The sequence below is a fragment of the Nomascus leucogenys genome, chromosome 11, assembly GCF_006542625.1.
Source record: "Nomascus leucogenys isolate Asia chromosome 11, Asia_NLE_v1, whole genome shotgun sequence".
Taxonomy (NCBI): Eukaryota; Metazoa; Chordata; class Mammalia; order Primates; family Hylobatidae; genus Nomascus; species Nomascus leucogenys.
The window spans coordinates 69,102,311-69,109,240 of NC_044391.1; the positions used below are offsets into that span (position 1 = coordinate 69,102,311).

Here is a 6,930-nt window from a genome sequence, read left to right on the forward strand (position 1 = left end):
TGCCAGGAAGAAGCCTCATAAAGATACCAATTTTCTTTAAAGAAAATTTCCAGTAAAACACAAATCATTGTATTTTATATATAACAAATTAAAAGGTTTTTATCTTTTTGCATTTGATGGTAGATAATATTCAATAAATATATTTATGCCAGTTTGTTGGTGCTAGAACATTTAATCAGTTGCTATGTCCATATGTATCTAGAAGGTGCTTTCAAGTTCACATTACCAAAATCTACCAATAGAAAGACTATTAGACAAGTATGATACCTGTAATTATAATTTTTAAAATGAAACTGACTTTCAATAATTTTTAAAGGCCAAAGCAGTTCAGGTGTCAGTTCAGGAAAATGAAAGGCTAAAGTAGCAGGGTTTTTATATAAATAATTTTACTAATAGCTAACATTATTGAACCTTTGTTATATGGTAGGCACTGTGGTAAATATTTTGTATTTATTTTCACAGGGAATCCTAACATCGACTTTGAGATACATAAAACTTTGAGAGGAGCACCTCATTTTTTTAGAGATGGGGCAATAAACAAAGAATATTCTCCAAAACACACAGTGTGGCAGACACTGAGATTTTTTTTGCCTACCCAATATTTATTTCTGCCACCAGTGATGTACACAGCTGCATGTGATGGATCATTATTGGTCTAAACTATGGTCACAAAACTTTCTATAATAGGTAAGATAGTAAATATTTTAGGTTTTGTGGGCCAGGAGGTCTATCATGCAGTTACTCAATTTTGCTGATTTAGCATGAAAAAACTCATAGATAAAAAATTTTTTACAAAGATATGTGTGGCTGTGTTCAAATAAAACTTTATTTACAAAAAACAGAGAACAGGCAGCATTTTGCCCATGGGATGTAATTTGCTAACTCCTGGTCTAAAGCAGTCATGGCCATCCTGTTTCTCGATTTTTCAGCCTCTTATGGCGTGATCTTGAGATACTGCTCAGATGAATGCAACTTAACTAGACATCTGCTGGGAGGGTGTTTGGACCTATGACATTGCCTGTCTCCGTTTTCTCATTTTCTGCTTTAAATGCTTTGCTGGAGAAAAAGCTGTCGTTTTGTGACCATGAAGCAACAAAGTGGTGTGGTAAGAACAGAATGGAAGATGGAAGAACAAAAAGACAGGGAACTCAATTTACCCCATGTCTGCAGAGTTGAGCAGCTGGGCCATTACCTGCAACTGCCTATTTCTGGACCTATTATTTTAAGAGAAAAATAAGCTATGTTGCCTAAAGCATTTTGTATTTTTTGTTTGTTTGTTTTTTGAGATGGAGTCTCGCTCTGTTGCTCAGGCTGGAGTGCAGTGGTGTGATCTTGGCTCACTGCAACTTCTGCCTTCTGGGTTTAAGTGATTCTCCTGCCTCAGCCTCCCAAATGACTGAGATTACAGGCACATACCACCATGCCCGGCTAATTTTTTTGTATTTTTAGTAGAGATGGTGTTTCACCATGTTGGCCAGGCTGGTCTTGAACTCCTGACCTCAAGTGATCCACCCGCTTCAGCCTCTCAGAGTGCTGGGGACTACAAGCGTAAGCCACTGTGCCTGGCCAACACTTCAGTTTTATTGTTGTAATTTGCCAAATAAGATAATTCTGATATATTTCTCTAGAAATTTAAGTATAAATGCATAATATTAAAGGGCTAAATTATTTACTGTAATTTTGAATAATGCCATTTTTGTATTAAAAAATATAATGATCTACATTCAGAGCACATTTGAACCTACAATGTCTAATTTTAGAAATAGTGAATTTATCCTTTAGTATGAATTACTTTTTTATAGACCTCAACATTTACTGGGAAGTCATTTAAGTCTCCTTTCTCATGTTTTCCCTTACTAGTGATTCTCAAACTTCAGAAAGTATGAAAAATATTAAAAGCTTGTTGTAACTTCAAATCCCTAAATCCCATTGCAAAATTTTCTGATAGGGTTGTAAATAAGTTTACATTTCAACTAATTACTCCAGGTGAATATAAAACAGATCGCCTTGAAAAAAACACTGCTCCAGAGTCTAGACTAATTTGACTGGGTAACCAGGGAAAGAGTGGCGGTAACTTTTATGAATTGATATGTAACAGAAATCATTTCTATAAGACTGTTCTCTTATTTCCTGCCAACAACCAATTATTTATCTTACAGTACTAGCTAATAAATGAAATTTCTGTTTTGTTGACTGGTAATTTGATTCAGTGGAATGTGTGATTCTGTTTCGTTTTTGGCTGAATAGTATTGAGTGACACCCAGTAGATTAGTCAAAGGACAGCCACGGATAGGTGCAAGCATATGGGTATGTGTTCCTGGCTTTGGTCAGGAAGGCTGTATGGGTGGTACCCAGTACTTTGAAAATATAGGTGCACAATAAGTATTTATTGAACAGATTGTAGCTTTTGGTGATAAAATTGCCTGAAATACAGATTTTACCAACATTTGCTACTAAATTTCTTATGGTTGTAAGAAGAAAAACATTTAGCATGAATAGCACTCTATGAGATCCAGGCATACACTAAGGTGCTTATGAGACACAGGAGCCTTCAAAATTTGACTGAAGCCAGAAGTTCTGGGTTCAAATTTTGGCTCTACCACTGAGTGGCCTTGAATAAGTTAATTAACTTCTCTGTATCCCCATTTTTTTTAACCTGTAAAATGAGAATGCTTCTCATTTTCTTCATAGGGCTGCTGTGAGGATTAAATGAATTAATATGTTTGAAACAGTTAAAATGATGTATAATATACTCTTATTACATGGCAACTACCACATTTACCAAAAGTTTGAATTTGATTGCCTTAGATGGAAAAGGTATCGTCTAGTTTGCTTGGTCTCTACCACTCTTTGTTAGTTGCCTCTGTACCTTTCATACATTTATATTAACTGTCTTGCCACTGATGACTAACATTTGGGAAATTTGCTCATAACTTATTATTATGCTGTAATTAATTTTCAAAATATAATGGAAAAAGTTGATTGACCTGCACACAGAAAGGAAGTTAATGGTGGTAAGGAATAAGATAAAATATCCAAGATTCTGAGTACAAGTAGCCCATGGATTATTAATTAGCTAAGTCCCACCTAAATTTCAACAGAGGAAGTATAAGGCCAAAATGTTAACCATGGTTCCAGTTTCTAGAGTCATATATTTCCAGTATAACTTTTCAGCTTCTCTCTCTAGCACACAGCAATTAGTTCAGTCAAACTGGGCACTTTGCTGTTTCTGACATTGGTATCTTTTCTCATAAATATTCTTCCTACAATGGTCCTTGCTGTCCTCAATGACACTGTCAGAAGAACTCTTCCTCTTCTACTAAAATCTACAGCCTGAACCTGTAGATGTAAGTGTTCTTTACTGCTTCCTGCTATAAAATCACACGGTACACTGAAAAGAACGTGGGCTTTCAAGACTGAAAGAACAAAGTTAGTATTATCTCATGTTTGTTGGATGACCTATGAAACTTAATTACCTCATGTATAATGGAGAAAATACTACCCACCTCTCAGAGTTGTAGCAAGCTTTGGAGACAATCTGTAGTACTAGAAAGAGGCTCTCTTCCTAGAGATCCTGGTTTTGCTGCAATTCTACAGTCACAGCTCAGGTTGATCAAGGCACTACAAAGGCATGAATCTGCAAAGTGAGACACAGGAGCCTTCAAAATTTGACTTATTCCAGTACTTGCTTTAGTCTTACACTACAGTGTTGGTTTGAGGTAGGACACTTATAGATTACATGGGAATCTATAGTTCTCAAAAAAAATGAAATTCAGTGAGTTACATTAAATATATTTCTTAAATGTCCTTCAGAATGACTCCTCTGTGGTCTCCTTCCAAGCAGATGTCTTGGCAGGGCAAGGAGTGTGGCCTGAGCTACAAATGACTTTTAATACATTCCTTTCTATTTCGTCTTTTTCTGTATTGGATCACCCTCAAATGAAGTTACCAGTAGGCAATGGAGGAAGTGACAAGTCCAAGATATTGTGGTTGCTGAGGGTTTGGCCTTTAATTTCCTGCTCGCCTCACCAGCAAGTGTAATACTTCACATCTGGTCTTAGCTTTATGCGTATATCATGAAGAGCAATGCTGGTAACACAATAAATATGTAATAGTTACACCCAATTATGAGGTCATCCTTATCTCCTGAGGAAATGTCTAGCATAATGCCTTGAGTGTAGCAGGGACTTACCATATTTGTTAACCAAATAAAAATCTTGTAAGGGCTTGGTTATAAAAGAAGGGACTGATTATGTGAATGGCAGAAGATACAAATGGAAAGAAGGAGGGAAACAAGTAGATGGAAAGGCAAATTTCATTAACGTATTATAATTTTGATGCAGAATGTACCTTGACTTTACGTGTTTGGCCTCAAAGAAGCTGAGAACAAAGATATTTTATGTTTTCATTTATTTTCATTTTTCTTTGCAGCCTGAGTTTTTCACATAGTGTTATAGTGTAAACATTTGAAAGGCTGGTATAATGTTTATCATTATACCTTTGTTTGCTTCAAAACGTTTCAGTGAGCTTGTATTTTCTTCAACCACTTTTCTACTGTAGATACTATTTTTTCAGGTTTTGTCAATAATAGATAATATCACATTAGTGGAGGTATTTTGAGCTATTTCTTAAGATTAAATACCCAATATTATGCTTACAAATGGTAAAAATTATAATGACTTGTGTGTTTTTTGGATATAAGATAATTGTATTGCTGTAGAGAGTTACTGATGTATAAATGCACCATATCAATAGTTTGCACTTGTATAACATGCTTCACGTGGCTGTGTGTTCACTGGAAACAATAATAGCACCATGATGAAGGTAGTTCTGGGATCAGCCTATACGGGTGAAAAAAAATCTCATTTTCTCCACTAATGTTTGACTTTGAGCAATTACCTAACCCCTATTAGTGTCCATTTTCTTATCTCTAAAAATGGGAATAATAATAGTACCTTTCCTTAGCATTTCTATGATAAGTAAATCATGAGAAATCCAAACTTACTTAATTCAATAGAAATATAAATTTCAAATGGACCAACTTAATACAATAGAAATACCAGACTTGATACAATAGAAGTTTGTTTCCCTCATGTGTAACAGTCTAGACTTAGAAGGGTACCTGAAATAGGCTGGTGGCTTTGCCCTATGGAATCATCTAGGAATCCATGTTTCTTCTGTATTATTAATCTGCTATTTCAAGGGATTTTGTCCTAGTCTGCCTGGTCAGAGCTTGCCAGTACCATGGAAAGGGTATAGAAGAATGAAGTAAGAGTGGAAGATTGTCAGCTTTCTTTTTATGGATGGGACTCCAAAGTCAAACACAATATTCATATTCATATTTGAGAATTTACCTTATTTTGTTAAGCCTAATATGTCATCCATTGTAAGACAAAAACATTATTTTATGTTTATTACAATTAAACTATGACTCAATGATTTATTAGTCCTTGTATATTTTATTTTATATTTGTAGAAAGAGCTCTTAGATCTACTCATATTTTTTTAATTAAAATATTAAGTTTATTTCACATGTATATTTTTGTCTCCCCACAATATCCGTGTTTGACTGCCACTACTACTATGTCCTGTCATAACATTCTATACATATTTGAAACCGAGCAAAAGGCAAAGTTCCATCTTTACAAAACTAAACAGGCATTTTGGACAACATATTCTTGGCAATGGAATCTGAAGAACATGTATCAAACACAGTAGGGGAATATAAAGGACAGCCAGATATCAACTGTTAAAGAAATGAAATAAGATGAAAAATTTTGCCAAACTGTTTAAATTATATTCTTAAAGCGACTTCCTCCACTGCCAGAGATCTTGAATAGCCTACTAGTCAGTCATCCAAAAGCAATTCTTCACATAATTAATGAACTTGACTTCCAGTTTGGAAAGAGAACCATCTTTCTCTATACTTGCATGCATTTTTGTCTTCATATCTTTTGTAGATTTGTAAGTCCTTTGGGCGTTTTAGGAGGTTTTTTTTTTTTTTTTTTTTCCTGTTTTTTGAAGGATTCTTGACCTTTTGATCTTGGTGTTGACAGTTTCGAATCTTTTCTATTCTGCTTTGATTTTTTTGCACCTTTGGCTGGCACATCTCGTGTAGATTTCTTCACTGGAGCTTTTTCTTCAGTTTCCTCATCATCAAAATCATCATCGTTTTCATCAGCAGTAAGTTTTACTTTATCCTGTGTAACCTTGCTACCACCTCCAGGGGCCGATTGCCTTCCAGACATGCCTAAGAGTTTCACATCCTCCTCTTTTTCATCTTCTGACTGTGTGTCTTTCTCCCCAGCTACAAAGTGCTGTCTACTAGTATGCACTGGCTCTGAACCATGCTTCAACTCTAAGACCACAGGTGGTGTTATTTCAAAGCCCCAAAGGAAACCGTTGGCTATACAGACATTTTCAAAGTCACTGGTGCTACTTTAATTGGACTGCCTTCATAATTCATCGCCTCTGCCTCAACAATGTGTAATTCATCCTTTGCACGAGCCCCTAAACTCACCATTCTTAAGGATATCTGGCGCTCACTTTCGTCATTATCCACATCAAAGTGATCATCTTTGTTGGCCTTTAGTTCAGAATTGAAAAGATAGTTTAGGGTCTCAAGGGGCTCATGTCTATGTCCATCGAATCTTCAATGGGTGGTGGCACACACATAGGTGGTAGAGAAGGCAGACAGAGATAAAAGACTACTGCTCCAGAAAACAGCCGCACAGGATGGAATCACAAGAAGGAACATAGTTTTATTTTATTTTTATTTATTTATTTTTTTTTGAGACGGAGTCTCGCTCTGTCACCCAGGCTGGAGTGCAGTGGTGCGATCTCGGCTCACTGCAAGCTCTGCCTCCCGGGTTCACGGCGTTCTCCTGCCTCAGCCTCTCCGAGTAGCTGGGACTGCAGGCGCCCGCGACC

General features: G+C 36.2%; 1 pseudogene; it reads right to left on the minus strand.

Annotated features, from left to right (window-relative positions):
• Nucleotides 1-5,742: 5,742 nt before the first annotated feature.
• Nucleotides 5,743-6,675, minus strand: LOC100587790 (annotated as a pseudogene).
• Between the last annotated feature and the right edge of the window lie 255 nt (nt 6,676-6,930).